This window comes from Elephas maximus, chromosome 2 (genome assembly GCF_024166365.1).
Source record: "Elephas maximus indicus isolate mEleMax1 chromosome 2, mEleMax1 primary haplotype, whole genome shotgun sequence".
NCBI lineage: Eukaryota > Metazoa > Chordata > Mammalia > Proboscidea > Elephantidae > Elephas > Elephas maximus.
The window spans coordinates 105,452,783-105,474,886 of record NC_064820.1 but is presented as its reverse complement, the minus strand read 5'-3'; positions in this window follow the sequence as shown (position 1 = coordinate 105,474,886).

Genomic DNA, 22,104 nt, shown 5'->3' with positions numbered 1-22,104 from the left:
AATCTACGAACCCTGACCATCAAACACAGATCTAAAGAGTTGACCTGAGTGACAGAGACTGAGAACGAGCAACCACAGGGAAGCAACAACTGTTTTCGGAGCCTGGAGCCAGCATCCCAGTCAGAAAACCTTGGCGCCGGGCTTTGGACTGGGTGCAGGGGAGCTGAGCACGGCATCCTGAGATGGCACAAACACGGGACACAGCCCTAGCCCCCAGAAGTGACCTTCGGGGAAGCCCATCCAGTGCACGCAGGCTGCGCAGCCACGTGGCTGAAAGGAGAAGTCACCAGGAGGCAGCGACTGGTTTTGGAGCCTGGAGTGCGGCGTCCCAGCTGGGGAATCTTGGCGCTGGGTTTTGGACTGGGAACAGAGGAACTGACCACGGCTTCTGAGACAGCACAAGCACAGGGCGCGGGCCTGACCCTCGGGGGCAATCTGGACCCAGCCAACGCACACAGGCTACACACCCCTAGGAAATCTCAGATAAAAGAGTCATCACCAAACAAGAAAAGTAACTTTGTCTACATTCCAGGGTGCTACTCTCTCCTATCTAACTGATCCCTCCCCTCCCCTTCCCAGGTGGCTTCATTAAAATTGGATTTCCTGAGCTGGAGAATGAAGTGTTCTGTGGTTTTTATTTATTTATTTATTTATTTGGTCTTTTCCTAACCCATTCTCCTGGTCTGAGAGAAGCAGCTACAAAAAACCCAGGGACCAAAAATCCTTCCCTGACTTCCCAAAATTGGACTAAAAATACAGAACCAGCTCCAGCCAAGCATATGAGATCCACAGTCTTGGGCTTTCATCCCTACAGGCAACAAGGTGGCTATTATAATGCAAAGGCAATTCTGATAGGGATCTGACTGTAATTGTTTTAGCAGATTACCGGAAAGACAAGTTTCCCAGGTCTGATATCTCTGCATAGTCAACAGAGCCCTCACTGACCCATAACAGGGAACTGAGGGCTGAAGCTCCCCCCAGACCATCTAGCCTCCTGCCTTAGGGGTCTGAGGATGGTGACACCTACCAATCTGTAGAGGTACATACATTGGGTGCCTAAGGTACAGCTGCAGAGCCCACCCACCAAGGTGCTTTAGGAATAGAGACACACGTATCTCACTGGCACTTGGGGGAACCCTGTCAGCATCCTGCCCCCCGCCCCAGAGTGTGACCCCCTGCTGCTACTAGAATCTGGTGCACACAACTATCACCACTACTCCTCTAGGTGGATAGGTGACAGTCTGCACCACACACTTGGTGACCGAAAATCAGATTCTACTCAAGAATAGTGAATGGACTCTTAGGCTTATATATCTGGTAACAGCCCAAACCAGCTGGTAATAGGACATAAGTGACTCAAGGGCTACAACAATCAAGACAGAGCAATCTAGTAGCCCATCTACGTATATTGAAAGAAAACAAAACAAGATAAGACTCAGTGAGCAAATATAGAATAAATCATTACAATATCTTATAGATGGCTTGGAGACAGCAGTCGATATCAAACCATGTAAAGAAACAGACCATGATTGCTTCTACAACTCCCCAAACTAAAAATCAAAATCTTTCCCAAATGAAGATACAATCCTGGAATTGCCAGATGCAGAATATAAAAAACTAATTTACAGAATGCTTCAAGACATCAGGGACGACCTCAGAAATGAAATAAGGCAATCTACAGAAAGAGCCAAGGAACACACTGATAAAGCAGTTGAAGAAATCAAAAACATTATTCAAGAAAATAGTGGAAAAATTAATATGCTGCAAGAATCCACAGAGATACACCATTCAGAAATCCAAAAGATTAACAGTAAAATTACAGAATTAGACAACTCAATAGGAAGTCAGAAGAGCAGAATCGAGCAATTGGAATGCAGAGTGGGGGACCTGGAGGACAAGAAAATTGACACCAATATATTTTTATAGCTGGGAAAAAATCACATAAAAGAATTTAAAAAAATGAAGAAACTCTAAGAATCACGTGGGACTCTATCAAGAAGAATAACTTGCGTGTGATTGGAGTTCCAGAACAGGGAGGGATAACAGAAAATACAGAGAGAATAGTTGAAGATCTGTTGGCAGAAAACTTCCCTGACATCATTAAAGACGAAAGCATATCTATCCAAGACGTGCATCGAACCCCATATAAGATTGAGCCAAAAAGGAAAATCACCAAGACATATTATCACCAAACTTGCCAAAACCAAAGAGAAAGAGAAAATTTTAAAAGCAGCCAGGGATAAAAGAAAGGTCTCCTACAAAGGAGAATCAATAAGAATAAGTTCAGACGACTCAGCAGAAACCATGCAGTCAAGAAGGCAATGGGATGACATATATAGAGCACTGAAGAAGAAAAACTGCCAGCCAAGGATCATATATCCAGCAAAACTCTCTCTCAAATATGAAGGTGAAATTAAAACATTTACAGATAAACACAAGCTTAGAGAATTTGCAAAAACCAAACCAAAGCTACAAGAAATACTAAAGGAAATTGTTTGGTCAGAAAACCAATAACATCAGATACCAGCACAACACAAGGTCACAGAATAGAACATCCTGATATCAACTCAAATATGGAAATCACAAAACAAAATAAGATTAATTTTAAAAAGAAAAAAACTCTCAAAACAGGGAATCATTGAAGTCATTATGTAAAAGATCACAATAATCAAAAAGAGGGATTAAATACAGGAGGCATAGAACTGCCATATGGAGAGGAAAACAAGGTGATACAGGACAATACAAGTTAGGTTTTTACTTAGAGAATTAGGGGTAAATATTAAGGTAACCACAAGGAGGTATAACAATTCCATAACTCAAAATAAAAACCAAGAAAAACATATCCACTCAGCAAACATAAATTCGACTACTACGAAAATGAGGAACAAACAATTTACAAAGAAAAACGTCTCAGCACAAAAGAGTAAGTGGAAAAATGAAATTGTCACAACACACACAAAAAGGCATCAAAATGACAGCACTTGCTTACTCCCATTTTAAAAATGGGATCCAATTTTCCATAGATGACATCACATTCTCTATTTCACAAAATATTAGAAGCATCAAGGTCATTTTGTCACTAAATAAATCCATACATTATCTTTTCAGTGGCTGCATGGCATTCCCTTAATGTTTTCCTTAGACCAGGCTCACAAAAGAAATCCTATTCTTGATGCCATTTAATTAGTGTGCTATCCTACACTTTTACCCTTTAGGTGGCATTGTAGTAACACTTGTACTTTGTATTTATTATGAAATGTACAAGGTTTGGCCTACTTGGTTATCTATAATTACGCTGAATGTAAGTGGAAAAAATGCACCAATAAACAGACAGAGAGTCTCAGACTGGATAAAGAAACACGATCTGTCTATATGCTGCCTACAAGAGACACATCTTAGACTTAGAGACACAAACAAACTAAAACTCAAAGGATGGAAAAAAATATATCAAGCAAACAATAAGCAAAAAAGAAGAGGAGTAGCAATATTAATTTCTGACAAAATAGACTTTAAAGTTAAATCCACCACAAGGATAAAGAAGGACACCACATAATGATTAAAGGGACAATTGACTAGAAAGATATAACCACATTAAATATTTATGCACCCAATGACAGGGCTGCAAAATACTTAAAACGAACTTTAACAAAACTGAAAAGTGAGATAGACACCTCCACAGTTATAGTAGGAGACTTCAACACACCACTTTCAGTGAAGGACAGGACTTCCAGGAAGAAGCTCAATAGAGACATGGAACACATAATTCCTACAATCAACCAACTTGACCACGTTGACTTATACAGAACACTCCACCCAACAGTTGCAAACTATACTTTTTTTTCTAGCGCACATGGAACATTCTCCAGAATAGACTACATATTAGGTCATAAAATAAACCTGTGCAGAATCCAAAACATCGAAATATTACAAAGCATCTTTTCAGACCACAAGGCCATAAAAGTGGAAATCAATAACAGAAAAATCAGGGAAAAGAAATCAAATACTTGGAAACTGAACAATACCCTCCTGAAAAAAGACTAGGTTATAGAAGACATTAAGGAGGGAATAAAGAAATTTATAGAATGCAACGAGAATGAACACACTTCCTATCAAAACCTCTGGGACACAGCAAAAGCAGTGCTCAGAGGCCAATTTATATCGATAAATGCACAAATACATAAAGAAGAAAGAAACAAAATCAGAGAACTGTCCCTACAACTTGAACAAAAAGAAAGTGAGCAACAAAAGAATCCATCAGGCCCGAGAAGAGAATAATAAAAATTAGAGCTGAAATAAATGAATTAGAGAACAGAAAAACAATTGAATTAACAAAGCCAAAAGCTGGTTCTTTGAAAAAATTAACAAAATTGATAAACCATTGGCTAGACTGACTAAAGAAATACAGGAAAGGAAACAAATAACCCGAATAAGAAATGAGATGGGCCACATCACAACAGACCCAACTGAAATTAAAAGAATCATATCAGATTATTATGAAACATTGTACTCTAACAAATTTGCAAACCTAGAAGAAATGGATGAATTCCTAGAAAAACACTACCTACCTAAACTAACACAATCAGAAATAGAACAAATAAATAGACCCAGAACAAAAAAAGAGATTGAAACTGTAATCAAAAAACTCCAAAAAAAAAAAACGCCCTGGCCCGGATGGCTTCACTGCAGAGTTCTACCAAACATTCAGAGAAGAGTTAACACCACTACTACTAAAGGTATTTCAAAGCATAGAAAATGATGGAATACTACCTAACTCATTCTATGAAGCCACCATATCCCTGATACCAAAACCAGGTAAAGACACCACAAAAAAAGAAAATTACAGACCTACATCTCTCATGAACATAGATGCAAAAATCCTCAACAAAATTCTAGCCAATAGAATTCAACAACATATCAAAAAAATAATCCACCACTACCAAGTGGGATTTATACCAGGTATGCAAGGCTGGTTTAATATTAGAAAAACCATTAATGTAATTCACCATACAAAAAAAACAAAAGACGAAAACCACATGATCTTATCAATTGATGCAGAAAAGGCATTTGACAAAGTCCAACACCCATTCATGATAAAAACTCTCAGCAAAATAGGAATTGAAGGAAAATTCCTCAACATAATAAAGGGCATCTACACAAAGCCAACATCACTCTAAATGGAGAGAGCCTGAAGCATTTCCCTTGAGAACGGGAACCAGACAAGGATACCCTTTATCACCGCTCTTACTCGACATTGCGCTAGAGGTCCTAGCCAGAGCAATTGGGCTAGACAAAGAAATAAAGGGCATCCAGATTGACAAGGAAGAAGTAAAATTACCTCTATTTGCAGATGACATGATCTTATACACAGAAAACCCTAAGGAATCCTCCAGAAAACTACTGAAACTAGTAGAAGAGTTTGGCAGAGTCTCAGGTTATAAGATAAACATACAAAAATCACTTGGATTCCTCTACATCAACAAAAAGAACATCAAAGAGGAAATCACCAAATCAATACCAATCACAGTAACCCCCAAGAAGATAAAATACTTAGGAATAAATCTTACCAAAGATGTAAAAGACCTATGCAAAGAAAACTACAAAGTACTAGTGCAAGAAACTAAAAAGGACCTACATAAGTGGAAAAACATACCTTGCACATGGATAGGAAGACTTAACATAGTAAAAATGTCTATTCTACCAAAAGCCATCTATACATACAATGCACTTCTGATCCAAATTCCAATGTCATTTTTTAATGTGATGGAAAGACAAATCACCAACTTCATATGGAAAGGAAAGAAGCCCTGGATAAGTAAAGCATTATTGAAAAGAAGAAGAAAGTGGGAGGCCTCATTCTACCTGATTTTAGAACATATTATACAGCCACAGTACTCAAAACAGCCTGGTACTGGTACAACAACAGCACATAGACCAATGGAACAGAATTGAGAACCCAGATATAAATCCATCCACATATGAGCAGCTGATATTTGACGAAGGCCCAGTGTCAGTTAATTGGGGAAAAGATAGTCTTTTTAACAAATGGTGCTGGCATAACTGGATATCCATTTGCAAAAAATGAAACAGGACCCATACTTCACACCATGCACAAAAACTAACTCCAAGTGGATCAAAGACCTAAACATAAAGACTAAAACGATAAAGATCATGGAAGAAAAAATAGGGACAACCTTAGGAGCCCTAATACAAGGCATAAACAGAATACAAAACATTACCAAAAATGACGAAGAGAAACCAGATAACTGGGAGCTCCTAAAAATCAAACACCTATGCTCATCTAAAGACTTCACCAAAAGAGTAAAAAGACCACCTACAGACTGGGAAAAAATTTTCAGCTATGACATCTCCGACCAGCGCCTGATTTCTAAAATCTATATGATTCTGTTAAATCTCAACCACAAAAAGACAAGCAACCCAATCAAAAAGTGGGCAAAGGATATGAACATGCACTTCACTAAGGAAATATTCAGGCAGCTAACAGATAGATGAGAAAATCCTCTTGATCATTAGCCATTAGAGAAATGCAAATTAAAACTACGATGAGATTCCATCTCACTCCAGCAAGGTTGGCATTAATCCAAAAAACACAAAATAATAAATGTTGGAGAGGCTATAGAGAGATTGGAACTGTTATACACTGCTAGTGGAAATGTAAAATGGTACAACCACTTTGGAAATCTATCTGGCGTTTTCTTAAAAAGTTAGAAATAGAACTACCATACAACCCAGAAATCCCACTCCTCGGAATATACCCTAGAGAAATAAGAGCCTTTACACGAACAGATATATGCTCACCCATGTTTATTGCAGCTCTGTTTACAATAGCAAAAAGCTGGAAGCAACCAAGGTGTCCATCAGTGGATGAATGGTTAAATAAATTATGATGTATCCACACAATGGAATACCACGTATCAATAAAGAACAGTGACGAATGTGTGAAACATTTCATAACATGGAGGAACCTGGAAGGCATTATGCTTAGTGAAATTAAAAAAAAAAAATTAGTCAGAGGCAAAAGGACAAATATTGTATAAGACCACTATTATAAGATCTTGAGAAATAGTATAAACTGAGAAGAACACACACTTTTTTGGATATGGGGGGGAGGGAGGGAGGGTGGGAGAGGGTTATTTACTGATTAGTTAGTAGATAAGAACTACTTTAGGTGAAGGGAAGGACAATACTCAATACATGGAAGGTCAGCTCAACTGGACTGGACCAAAAGCACAGAAGTTTTCAGGATAAACTGAATGCTTCAAAGGTGAGCAGAGCAAGGGCGGGGGTCTGGGGACTATGGCTTAAGGGGACTTCTAAGTCAATTGGCAAAATAATTCTATTATGAAAACATGCTGCATCCCACTTTGAAGTGTGGCATCTGGGGTCTTAAATTCTAACAAGCGGCCATCTAAGATGCATCAATCGGTCTCAACCCACCTGGATCAAAGGAGAATGAAGATCACCAAAGTCACACAATAACTATGAGCCCAAGAGACAGAAAGGTCCACATGAACCAGAGACTTACATCATCCTGAGACCAGAAGAACTGGATGGTGCCCAGCCACAACTGATGACTGCCCTGACAGGGAGCACAACAGAGAACCCCTGAGGGGGCAGGAGAACAGTGGGATGCAGACCCCAAATTCTTATAAAAAGACCATACTTAATGGTCTGACCGAGACTAGAGGAATCCCGGCAGTCATGGTCCCCAAACCTGTTGGCACAGGACAGGAACCATTCCCGAAGACAACTCATCAGACATGGAGGGACTGGACAATGGGTTGAAGGGAGATGCTGAGGAAGAGTGAGCTACTTTTATCACGTGGACACTTGAGACTGTGTTGGCGTCTCCTGTCTGGAGGGGAGATGGGAGGGTAGAGAGGCTTAGAAACTGGCAAAACGGTCACGAAAGGAGAGACTGGAAGGAGGGAGTGGGCTGAGTCATTAGGGGGAGAGTAAATGGGCATATGGAGTAAGGTGTATATAAGCTTATATGTGACAGACTGACTTGACTTGTAAACTTTCACTTAAAGGACAATAAAAATTATTTTTTTAAAAAATCACTTTTTGTGTAAAACTATATATAAAATAAAGACATTTTTATGTGTTAAAAAAAAGAGCAGAAGCGGGAATACTAATTTCTAACAAAAAAAGGTTTAAAGTTGAATGCAACACAAAGGATAAGGAAGGACACTACATAATGATAAAGGGGACAACATAGCAGGAGGATATAAGCATATTAAATATTTACGCACCCAATGACAGGGCTTGAAGATACACAAAACAAACTCTAACAGCATTGAGAGCTAAGATAGGCAGCTCCACAATTATAGTAGGAGTCCAGCACACCACTTTCGGTGAAGGACAGAACATCCAAAAAGAAGCTCAATAAAGACACAGATGATCTAAATGCTGCAATCAACCGACTAGACCTCATAGACATATACAGAACACTGGGCCCAACAGCAGCCAATTAAAATTTTTTTTCAATGCCCATGGAACATTCTCCAGAATAGGCCACATATTGGGTTATAAAACAAGCCTTAACAAAATCCAAAACACTGAAATATTTCAAAACATATTCTCTGACCATAAAGCTATAAAAGTAGAAATCAATAACAGAAAAATCAGGGAAAAGAAATCAAACACTTGGAAACTGAACAGCACCCTGTTCAAAAATGACTGGGTTATAGAAGAAACTAAGGGCAGAATAAAGACATTCATAAAATTCAATGAGAATAAAAACACTTCCTAACAGATCCTTTGGAACACAGCTAAAGCAGTGCTCAGCTGTCAATTTATAGCAATAAATGCACACATCCAAAAACAAGAAAGGGCCAAAATTCGAGAATTATTACTACAACTTGAGCAAATAAAAAAAGAGCAACAAAAGAAACCCTCAGGCACCAGAAGAAAGCAAGTAATAAAAATTAGAGCAGAATTAAATGAAATAGAGAAGATAAAAACAATTGAAAGAGTTAACAAAACCAAAAGCTGGTTCTTTGAAAAAATTAACAAAATTGATGAACCATTGGCCAAACTGACAAAAGAAAAACAGGAGAGGAAACAAATAAACTGAATAATATGATGGACAATATCATAGCAGACCCAATGAAATTAGAAGAATCATATCAGATTCCTATGAAAAATTGTACTCTAACAAATTTGAAAACCTAGGAGAAATGGGTGAATTTCTAGACGCACACTACCTACCTCAACTAACACAAACAGAGGGAGAAAAACTAAATAAATCCATAAAAAAAGAAGAGATTAAAAACTCCCAACAAATAAATGCCCTGGCCCTGGTGGCTTCACTGGAGAGTTCTACCAAAGTTTCAAAGAGTTAACACCACTACTATTAAAGGTATTTCAGAGCATAGAAAAGGATGGAATACTCCCAAACTCATTCTACAAAGCCAGCATATCCCTGATACAAAAGCTAGATAAAGGCACCACAAAAAAAGAAAATTACACACCTGTATCCCTCAGAAACTTAGATGCAAAAACCCTCAGCACAATTCTAGCCAATAGAATTCAACAACATATCAAAAAAAGAATTCGTCATGATCAAGTGGGATTCATACCAGATATGCAGGGATGGTTCAACATTTAGAAAAGCAATCGATGTAATCCATCACATAAATGAAACAAAAGACAAGAACCACGTGATCTTACCAATTGGTGCAGAAAAGGCATTTGACAAAGTCCAACACCGATTCATGATAAAAACACTCAGTAAAATAAAAATAGAAGGAAAATTCCTCAACATAATAAAGGGCATTCACACAAAGCCAACAGCCAACATCATCCTAAAAGAAGAGAGTCTGAAAGCATTCCCCATGAGAACGGGAACTAGACAAATATGCCCTTTACCACCACTCTTATTCAACATTGTGCTGGAGGTCCTAGCCAGAATAGTTAGGCTAGATAAAAGGAATAAAGGGCATCCAGATTGGTAAGGAAGAAGTAAAAGTGTCTCTATTTGCAGAGGACATGATATTATACACACAAAACGCTAAAGAATCCTCAAGAAAACTACTGAAACTAATAGGAGAGTTCAGCAGAGTATCAGGATACAAGATAAACATACAAAACTTAGTTGGATTCCTCTACACCAACAAAGAGAACATCAACGAGGAAATCATCAAATCAATACCATTTACAGTAGCCCCCATGAAGATAAAATACTTAGGAATAAGTCTAACCAGAGACATAAAAGACCTATACAAAGAAAACTACAAGACACTACTGCAAGAAACCAAAAGAGACCTACATGAGTGGAAAAGCATACCTTGCTCATGGATGGGAAGACTCAACATTGTAAAAATGTCTATTCTACCAAAAGTGATCTATAGATACAATGCAATTCCAATCCAAATTCCAACAATATTTTTTAATGAGTTGGAGAAACAAATAATCAGCTTCATTTGGAAGGGAAAGAGGCCCCAGGTAAGTAAAGCATTACTGAAAAAGAATAAAGTGAGAGGCCTCACACTACCTGGTTTTAGAACACATTACACCGCCTCAGTAGTCAAAACAGCCTGGTACTGGTACTACAACAGATACATAGACCAATGGAACAGAATTGAGAATCCAGACATAAATTCATCCACATATGAGCAGCTGATATTTGACAAAGTCCCAAAGTCTGTTAAGTGGGGAAAAGACAGACTCTTTAACAAATGGCACTGGCATAACTGGACATTCATCTGCAAAAAAAATGAAACAAGACCCATACCTCACACCATACACAAAAACTAACTCAAAATGGATCAAAGACCTAAAATCTAAAGCAAAAAAATCATAGAAGAAAAAATAGGGACAATGCTAGGAACCCTAACACATGGCATAAACAGTATAAAAAAATTACTAAAAAAAAAAATTACTAACATTACTAACAATGCACAAACAACAGAAGAGAAACTAGATAACTGGGAGCTCCTAAAAATCAAACACCTATGCTCATTCAAAGATTTTACCAAAAGAATGAAAAGATTACCTACAGACTGGGAAAAAGTTTTAGGCTATGACATTTCCTATCAGCGTCTGACCTCTAAAATCTACATGATACTGCGTAAACTCAACAACAAAAAGATAAATAGCCCAATTAAAAAATGGGCAAAGTGTGTGAACAGGCACTACACCAAAGAAGACATTCCTAACAGACATATAAGGAAATGCTCACAATTATTAGCCATTAAAGAATGCAAATCAAAACTACAATGAGATACCATCTCACTCCAACAAGGCTGGTGTTAACTCAAAAAACACAAAATAATAAATGTTGGAGTGGTTGTGAATAGACTGGAATACTTATACATTGCTGGTGGGAATGTAAAATGGTACAACCACTTTTGAAATCGATTTGGCGCTTCCTTAAAAAGCTAGAAATAGAACTACCATATGATCCAGCAATCCCACTCCTTGGAATATATCCTAGAGAAATAAGAGCCTTTACAAGAACAAATATATGCACACCCATGTTCACTGAAGCACTGTTTACAATATCAGAAAGATGGAAGCAAACAAGGTGCCAGTCAATGGATGAAGGGATAAATAAATTATGGTATAGTCACACATTGACAAAGAATAATGATGAATCCATGGAACATTTCATAACATGGAGGAATCTGGATGGTATTATGCTCAGTGAAATTAGTCAGTTGCAAAAAGACAAATATTGTATAAGACCACTATTATAAGAACTCGAGAAACAGTTTAAACAGAGAAGAGACTATTTTTTGATGGTTACGAGGGTAGGGAGGGAGGAAGGGAAAGGGGTGTTCACTAATTAAGTAGTGGACAAAAACTATTTTAGGTGAAGGGAAAGACAACACACAGTACAGGAGAGGTCAGCACAACTGGACTAAAAACAAAGAAGTTTCCTTAATAAACCGAACACTTTGAATGCCAGCGTAGCAGGAGTGGGGGCCTGGGGATCATGGTTGCAGGGAACATCTAGGTCAACCGGCACAAAAAAATCTATTAGAAAACATTGTGCATCCCACTTTGGTGAGTGGCGTCTGCGGTCTTAGAAGCTAGTAAGTGGCCATCTAAGATGCATCAATTGGTCTCTACCCACCTGGAGCAAAGGAGAATGAAGAACACCAAAGATACAGGGTAATTATGAACCCCAGTTTTTTTTTCAGAGACAGAAAGGGCTACATAAACCAGAGACTACATTAGCCTGAGACCAGAAGAGCTAGGTGGTGCCAGCTATAACCAGTGACTGCCCTGATGGGGAACACAACAGAGAATCCCTGAAGGAGAGGAGAGCAATGGGATGTAGACCTCAAAATCTCATAAAAAGACCAGACTTAATGGTCTGACTGAGACTAGAGGGACCCCGGAGGTCATGGTCCCCGGACCTTCTGTTGGCCCAAGACTGGAACCATTCCCAAAGCCAACTCTTCAGACAGGGATTTGACTGGACAGAAAATGATGCTTGTGAGGAGTGAGTTTCTTGGCTCAAGTGGACACATGAGACTATGTGGGCAGCTCCTGTCTGGAGGCGAGATGAGAAGGCAGAGGGGCTCAGAAGCTGACTGAATAACCAAGGGGAAGACAGGGTGTAGAGAAGTGTGCTGTCTCATCAGGGGGAGAGCAGCTAGGAGTACATAGCAAGGTGCATATAAATTTTTGTACGAGAGACTGACTTGATTTGTAAACTTTCATTTACAGCACGATAAAAAAAACTTTAAAAAAGATTAAGCTTTATGGTAAATAAAGATTTTATAAAGATTTTATGGTAAAAAATCTATATGAACAGCAAAAATGTTGGCTGTGCATTTTATCCTGTCATAAATTCTAATGAAAATCTGTGAATATATACACCATGACCAAAAGGAGCACAGATTTAGCACAGGGAGTGTGACATAAGGAATGAACAAAGTGTTATATGAGACACTCTAAAACAGATTACAAGATATAAAAAATCTGTAAGAAAACTGAAATATGAACAAAAGTGTTTTATTTAGGACTTTGGCCCAAACAGATGCCTTGTGAAAACTCATCTTCTTAAGAAAGAAATGAAAATAAATATAAAAATAGATTTTAAACCCATATTTTTATATCAAAAGGGAAATTCAAATATATTTTGTTAGGATTATAGAGTTTTTTCATATTTTTTTATGTTGGTTCTGTGAAGAAAACTACAGCGATGGAAGAGGAATGCGGAGAAAGTACAGCCTGCCTCTATAGGTCAGAGATGTGAGTTCTGGGTGGGCAAAAAAACAAACCCAGTAACTACAAGTAACTCAATAATTCATAATTGAAAAACCAGTAACTACAAGTATTGGAAAAGAAAGAACATAGAACTGTGTTACCACCATTTGTCATCATCAGAAAATACTGTAGAAAAGTCAACAAAATGAAAACAAAACACATTTCAAACAGAAGCTGAAAAGTTGTATTTGACAGAGGGTGAAACACATAAACTAAAGGCTCTTTAAGGAGAAATGAGTTGGAATCGACTCTACGTGTCAAGGGGTTTTTATTGTTTGTTCGTTTTTCTCTTTGGTAGCACAATTGCTCAGGGCTCTGCTGCTAACCAAAAAGGTCAGTGCTTTGCAGGAGAAAAGACCTGCCAATCTGCTCTGGTAAAGGTTACAGCCTAGGAAACTCTATGGAACAGTTTTACTCTGACATGTAGGGTTGCTGTGAGTCAGAATCAGTTCAAAGGGACACAACAACAACTCTATCAAATCATTTGTATGATAAGGAGGGGAGAAAAGAGTCCACATTTAAAAGAGTGGTAAGAACTTCTTAATTAATGCATTATTTTACAAAATATTTTACTTAATTTAAAACCAATAGCAGAGACTTTTAAAATAAATGTAATATATGTATATGTATTTTTTTTTTATACATGTATACCTGGGTTTAATGAAAAATAGAAAAATCTCAAAATTGTAGAGGTTTTATGCTTGAGTAGAGGCTTGCCAGTAAAGTGATTATGTTACAAATTCTTACCCAGGAAGCACTCAAAAGGCAGAATATGATATTTGTAAAATATCTATTTTTAAAAATGTTTAAATACAGATATGAGCTTAGACAAAAAGATTTTTTTTTTTAATATATATATAAAAAAGACATGTGAAATACACAATTACCTATCAGGTCAACATATTCTGTGCCTTCCTCCTTTCCGTAATAAAAACATATGAATTTATTTTTTCAAAGGTAGAGAGGATGAGTAGGGGAGAAAAGGAGTTAAAGAGGTTTGTTTCATGTTTAAAGAGATAGAACATCGTGGGCTGGCTAGGAGCCATCAAGTAAAAAATAGACAGCAAAGTACACCTAGGGGAGCAGAAAGAATGCTTCCTGTGTTAGTCAAATAAGCAGGATACCAAGAACAGCACAAAAAAGGCCATTTGAGTCCACACAGAGGTGTCAGTCCCAAACAGGGATAAAACCTTAAAAAAAAAAAAAAGTGTTAAGCAACTGAGTGTTGGCTGGGAGAAGAGAGAAAGGTGAAAATAAATGTAGCTAGCTCAGACCTAAAACCTATAGTAGGCCGTGTGCCATGGAAGCTGTTTCCGGTTTAAGAAGAGAAAGCCTCATCCCCAGTCAGCGCTTTCCCAGCGTTTTGATCATCGACGAGTGTAAAGGCAGTTGACTCTACCTAAAACAAACACTTGCAAAGAAACAACAAATAACTGGTTGAAAAAAGAAAAAGAAAAAAAAAAGGGGGGAAATGTATGGATTGAAATCACTTTTTTGTTGATGTTATTTCGATTGGTTGGATCATTGGTTGGTGTTTTTATTTTGGGCTGGTATTTTGGGGCAGTTTGAAGGTAATCTGGATATCTGAATAACAACACTGGGGCATTATCTTTTAACAATAAATGTTTAAGCATCCTTAATGAACATAAAGGAGTCCCTGAGTGGCTACTAACAAAAACGTTGGCAATTTGAACCCACCCAGAGGCCCCTTGGAAGAAAGGCCTGGCAAGCTGTTTACAAAAGGTCACAGTCATGAAAACCCCATGGAGTGCAGTTCTCTCAAACACATAAAAAAAAACACATAGGGTTTCCATAAGTCAGAATGAACGCGGCAGCAACTAGCAGGTACTAGTAGGTGGTGATGTTGCTGTTAGCTGCCATCTAGTTGGCCCCAGCTCATGGCAACCCCACGTGTTACAGGGTGAAACTGCTCTGTAGGGCTTTCTTGGAGGTAATCTTTACAGAAGCAAGTCACCAGGACTTTTTCTTCTGCAGCACCACTGGGTAGGTTTGAACCGCTAACCTTCAGGTTAGTAGTCGAGCACAAACAATTTGCACCACCCAGAGACTTTAGTTGGTAGGTAAGAAATTTAAATCAAATTTGACAGGAAAAATAGTCTTAGGAATCATGTATAAAGCAAAGGCAAATAGGGGAAATTCGCTCTTAAAATAAAAAAGATTCTTGGAGTGTATCACAGAGCACTTATAAAAATAGATACAATAATGACAAAACTAAAAATATAGGTGGAGGTATAGAAGGCAATTACAATAAAGGAAAGCAAGGGGCTTTAATCTTTCTAACAGACTACGTTGAATTCAACGAAAAACGGCATTAAAAGAGACAAAACAGGCCAGTTTATATTGTTAAAAAGTACCTTCCATAATGAGCTACCTCTGCACCAAATAACACGGGATTAATAGTCACAATGCAATAGCATCAGGAAATCAGAGAATAGAATAATGAAAATGAAAAAGATCTTAGTAGTAGGATTTTGATTCTCCATCCTCAGTACATGAAAAATCACGTGAACAAAAATTAAGCAAGGATATAGATGGCCTAAACAGCATTCTTAATAAGTTAAATCTGAAAACAGGAAGCAGGGAGTACATCTCCTACAGTTTCCAGAGATCATTCATAAACTAGCCCACAAGAAGCCTCCAAAAGGCCCCATAAATTCCAAAATAAAAATAATACAAATAATATCCTCTGATCATACTGCAAAGTAGAGATGAATAACAATCCAAATACGAGCATGCACACGAGAAATTGTTTAAAGGCACTCTTAAATAACTCTTAACCAAGGAAGAAGCCTAGATTTTATATAGAGAGAGAGAGAGAGAGATACAGATACAGATATATGCGTGTGTGTGTTTGTGTGTATATGTCTATGGATAAAGCAAGAATTACCACTATTTGCAAATGTTATTATTGAATCTCTGAGATAAAACAAGAGAATCCATATTATTACTACTACTCCTACTACAACTTTTTTTTCCTCCTACTACAACTACCAATAATAAATAGTATTATAAACAATAATAAAGAATTCAGCTATATAACACTGAGAAAATCAGGAAAATCAATAAATTAGAAATAGAATAGAAAAAAATGACACCAAAATAATTCTTAGAATAAACAAGAATTATATTCAAAACTCTATAACAGAAACTTTAAAATATTTCATTTGAACATGATTGTATATACAAAACCAAAGGCATATGTTGTACTTGGATAGGAACACCCAACATGAAAACATCGTCAATGCTTCCATTTTAATTAAAAACACAATTCAATACCCCAAAATCAATATTTTTTATGTGCATTTTAAGATCTATATATCTAATTATCTATGGTTTTTTTAACCGGATAAGTCCTTTTGAAAGTTCTTCTGGAAAAATACACATACAAGAAGGGCCAAAAAACATTCTGAAAATGAAATAAGGAGCCCAGCTTTATCAGATATTAAGAAGTATTGTTAAGCCAGAATAAATAAATGCAGTATTGGCTCATAAAAGGACTAAAATTTCAAAGAAATAAAATAGAAAAACAGAGAAAGACCCCTATACATCTGGGAACTTAGAATATGATAAAATTGGCATTGCAAATGTATGTAAAATGAATTTTCTATAAATGGTATTGAGACAACTGACTGGCCATTGGGAGAGGGGCAGGGAATCAGATTTCTGTATCAAACTTGATTACAAGTTAAAATATCAGATGCCTTAAATAACCCAAAAACCAAGCAGAACCTATAAACGTTAATAAATTCGATTTCATTAAGTAAGTGTGACTGAAAATGATATATAATAAGCAAAGTTAAAACCATATGACACACTTGGAAAAATACATAGTTATACATACACAAATGATTTTCGTAATGTATAAAATCTTCATCAACTTAATAAGAAAAAAAGAAGACCAAACAGACCAACAGAAAAATTGGGAAAGGGTAGGGAGAATGTTTAGCTAAATGGAAAGGCAAGGGGCCTTAAAAATGTGAAAAGATGTTTAACCTCATTTATAAAAAAGAGAAATGCAATATAAACCACTTTGTGGTAACATTTTTTAAAACTCAACTAGCTTGCAAAAGAAGTTTAGGCACTGTATTAGAAAGGATGTGAAAAAAGAAGGATCCCATACTTTGCTGGCAGAAATGTAAATTTGTTCAACAACTGTGGAGAGAAATTTGATAACATCAAAGCTATTTTTGCACAAATTTTTTTCCAGCAATTTAACTTCTAGGAGTATATCCTAACATGTATTTTTATATATGCTTTGCTGTATGCTTTAAAATATACACAGTAGTCATGTCTGTGATAGCAAAATAAATAATTTAGAGTATATTTATACTATGAAATATGCAGCTATAATATGTATATAATAATATACATATATATAAGGAGCAGCTCTATATATGCTGAAATGGAACAATAGGAAAGATAGTTGTTTTTGCATTTTGTTTTTAAAGTGCAGATCAGTTAGTATATTTTACAACCTTTAGTGTATTTGAGTTTGTGTGTGTGTGTGCGTGTGTGTGTGTGTGCATGCACGCATGTGTGTGCATATATGTTGGGGGGGCGGTTATATGTGCTCGTAGAATATCTGGTGTGTCTCTGGAAAGATATCCAAAAAATTAATTACATAGTTGTTGCTAATGAAGGGAACTGTGTAGCTGGAGGCAGGAGTAGTGAGGCTGCTTACTTTAACATTACAGTTTCTTTTAAGATTTTTGACCTTGCTTCTATTATCTGTTCAAGCAAATAAAATGAAAACAAAACAAAAAAGATGGAGTATATCTTAAATGCAAACACGGAAGTCTCTCCAGCGTATATGATTGAGTAACCAAGAAGCAAAACATTGCCTGCATGTGTTTAAACCACGCATATGTATACCTTTGTTTGGTTTACATTTGTATAAAACATTCTGAAATAATATACTCAAACTGTTACAAGGAGCACCTCTGGCAGTGAGTGTGGAAGACTGAAATTAGTTGTGGAAAGATGACTTGTTTTGTTTTTTTTTTTTTCAATTTTTTTCTTTTGTTACTGTTTGAGTTATTTATTATGGACATCTATTACTTTCAGCACTGGGTGTGGGTTATTACTTTTTTTTTTTTTATTAACTTTTATTGAGCTTCAAGTGAACATTTACAAATCAAGTCAGACTGTCACATATAAGTTTATATACACCTTACTCCGTACTCCCACTTGCTTTCCCCCTAATGAGTCAGCCCTTCCAGTCTCTCCTTTCGTGACAATTTTGCCAGCTTCCAACTCTCTCTATCCTCCCATCCCCCCTCCAGACAGGAGATGCCAACACAGTCTCAAGTGTCCACCTGATATAATTAGCTCAATCTTCAACAGCATCTCTCTCCTACCCACTGTCCAGTCCCTTTCATGTCTGATGAGTTGTCTTCGGGAATGGTTCCTGTCCTGGGCCAACAGAAGGTTTGGGGACCATGACCGCCAGGATTCCTCTAGTCTCAGTCAGACCAAAAAGTATGGTCTTTTTATGAGAATTTGGGGTCTGCATCCCACTGATCTCCTGCTCCCTCAGGGGTTCTCTGTTGTGCTCCATGGCAGGGCAGTCATCGATTCTGGCCGGGCACCAACTAGTTCTTCTGGTCTCAGGATGATGTAGGTCTCTGGTTCATGTGGCCCTTTCTGTCTCTTGGGCTCTTAGTTATCGTGTGACCTTGGTGTTCTTCATTCTCCTTTGCTCCAGGTGGGTTGAGACCAATTGATGCATCTTAGATGGCCGCTTGTTACCATTTAAGACCCCAGACGCCACATTTCAAAGTGGGATGCAGAATGTTTTCATAATAGAATTATTTTGCCAATTGACTTAGAAGTCCCCTTAAACCATAGTCCCCAAATCCCCACCCTTGCTCCGCTGACCTTTGAAGCTTTCAGTTTATCCGGGAAACTTCTGTGCTTTTGGTCCAGTCCAGTTGAGCTGACCTTCCATGTATTGAGTATTGTCCTTCCCTTCACCAAAGGCAGTTCTTATCTACTAATTAATCAGTTAAAAACCCTCTCCCACCCTCCCTCCCCCCGCCCTTGTAACCACAAAAGTATGTGTTCTTCTCAGTTTATACTATTTCTCAAGATCTTATAATAGTGGTCTTATACAATATTTGTCCTTTTGCCTCTGACTAATTTCGCTCAGCATAATGCCTTCCAGGTTCCTCCACGTTATGAAATGTTTCACAGATTCGTCACTGTTCTTTATCGATGCGTAGTATTCCATTGTGTGAATATACCACAATTTATTTACCCATTCATCCGTTGATGGACACCTTGGTTGCTTCCAGCTTTTTGCTATTGTAAACAGAGCTGCAATAAACATGGGTGTGCATGTATCTGTTTGTGTGAAGGCTCTTATTTCTCTAGGGTATATTCCAAGGAGTGGGATTTCTGGGTTGTATGGTAGTTCTATTTCTAACTGTTTAAGATAATGCCAGATAGATTTCCAAAGTGGTTATACCATTTTACGTTCCCACCAGCAGTGCATAAGAGTTCCAATCTCTCCGCAGCCTCTCCAACATTTATTATTTTGTGTTTTTTGGATTAATGCCAGCCTTGTTGGAGTGAGATGGAATCTCATTGTAGTTTTAATTTGCATGTCTCTAATGGCTAATGATCGGGAGCATTTTCTCATGTATCTGTTAGCTGCCTGAATATCTTCTTTAGTGAAGTGTGTGTTCATATCCTTTGCCCACTTCTTGATTGGGTTGTTTGTCTTTTTGTGGTTGAGTTTTGACAGAATCATATAGATTTTAGAAATCAGGCGCTGGTCGGAGATGTCATAGCTGAAAATTCTTTCCCAGTCTGTAGGTGGTCTTTTTACTCTTTTGGTGAAGTATTTAGATGAGCATAGGTGTTTGGTTTTTAGGAGCTCCCAGTTATCTGGTTTCTCTTCATCATTTTTGGTAATGTTTTGTATTCTGTTTATGCCTTGTATTAGGGCTCCTAACGTTGTCCCTATTTTTTCTTCCATGATCTTTATCGTTTTAGTCTTTATGGTTAGGTCTTTGGTCCACTTGGAGTTAGTTTTTGTGCATGGTGTGAAGTACGAGTCTTGTTTCATTTTTTTGCAAATGGATATCCAGTTATGCCAGCACCATTTGTTAAAAAGACTACCTTTTCCCCAATTAACTGACACTGGGCCTTCGTCAAATATGAGCTGCTCATATGTGGATGGATTTATATCTGGGTTCTCAATTCTGTTCCATTGGTCTATGTATCTGTTGTTGTACCAGTACCAGGCTGTTTTGAGTACTGTGGCTGTATAATAGGTTCTGAAATCAGGTAGAGTGAGGCCTCCCACTTTCTTCTCCTTTTTCAGTACTGCTTTGCTTATCCGAGGCTTCTTTCACTTCCATATGAAGTTGGTGATTTGTTTCTCTATCACCTTAAAAAATGACATTGGAATTTGGATTGGAAGTGCATTGTATGTATAGATGGCTTTTGGTAGAATAGACATTTTTACTATGTTAAGTCTTCCTATCCATGAGCAAGGTATGTTTTTCCACTTAAGTATGTCCTTTTGAATTTCTTGTAGTAGAGCTTTGTAGTTTTCTTTGTATAGGTCTTTTACATCCTTGGTAAGATTTATTCCTAAGTATTTTATCTTCTTGAGGGCTACTGTGATTGGTATTGATTTGGTTATTTCCTCTTCGATGTTCTTTTTATTGATATAGAGGAATCCAAGTGATTTTTATATGTTTATCTTATAACCGGAGACTAAACTCCTCTATTAGTTTCAGTAGTTTTCTGGAGGATTCCTTGGGGTTTTCTGTGTATAAGATCATGTCATCTGCAAATAGAGATAATTTTACTTCCTCTTTGCCAATCTGGATGCCCTTTATTTCTTTGCCTAGCCTAATTGCTCTGGCTAGGACTTCTAGCACAATGTTGACTAAGAGCAGTGATAAAGGGCATCCTTGTCTGGTTCCCATTCTCAAGGGAAATGCTTTCAGGCTCTCTCCATTTAGAGAGATGTTGGCTGTTGGCTTTGCCTAGATGCCCTTTATTATGTTGAGGAATTTTCCTTCAATTCCTATTTTGGTGAGAGTTTTTATCATAAATGGGTTTTGGACTTTGTCAAATGCCTTTTCTGCATCAATTGATAAGACCATGTGGTTTTTGTCTTTTGTTTTATTTATATGGTGGATTACATTAATGGTTTTTCTAATATTAAACCAGCCTTGCATACCTGGTATAAATCCCACTTGGTAGTGGTGGATTATTTTTTTGATATGTTGTTGAATTCTATTGGCTAGAATTTTGTTGAGGATTTTTGCATCTATATTCATGAGGGATATAGGTCTGTAATTTTCTTTTTTTGTGATGTCTTTACCTGGTTTTGGTATCAGGGAGATGGTGGCTTCATAGAATGAGTTGGGTAGTATTCCATCATTTTCTATGCTTTGAAATACCTTTAGTAGTAGTGGCGTTATCTCTTCTCTGAAAGTTTGGTAGAACTCTGCAGTATAGCCATCCGGACCAGGGCTTTTTTTTGTTGGGAGTTTTTTGATTACAGTTTCAATCTCTTTTTTTGTTATGGGTCTATTTAGTTGTTCTACTTCTGAATGTGTTAGTTTAGGTAGGTAGTGTTTTTCTAGGAATTCATCCATTTCTTCTAGGTTTGCAAATTTGTTAGAGTACAATTTTTCGTAATAATCTGATATGATTCTTTTAATTTCAGTTGGGTCTGTTGTGATGTGGCCCTTCTTGTTTCTTATTCGGGTTATTTGTTTCCTTTCCTGTATTTCTTTAGTCAGTCTAGCCAATGGTTTATCAATTTTGTTAATTTTTTCAAAGAACCAGCTTTTTGCTTTGTTAATTCTTTCAATTGTT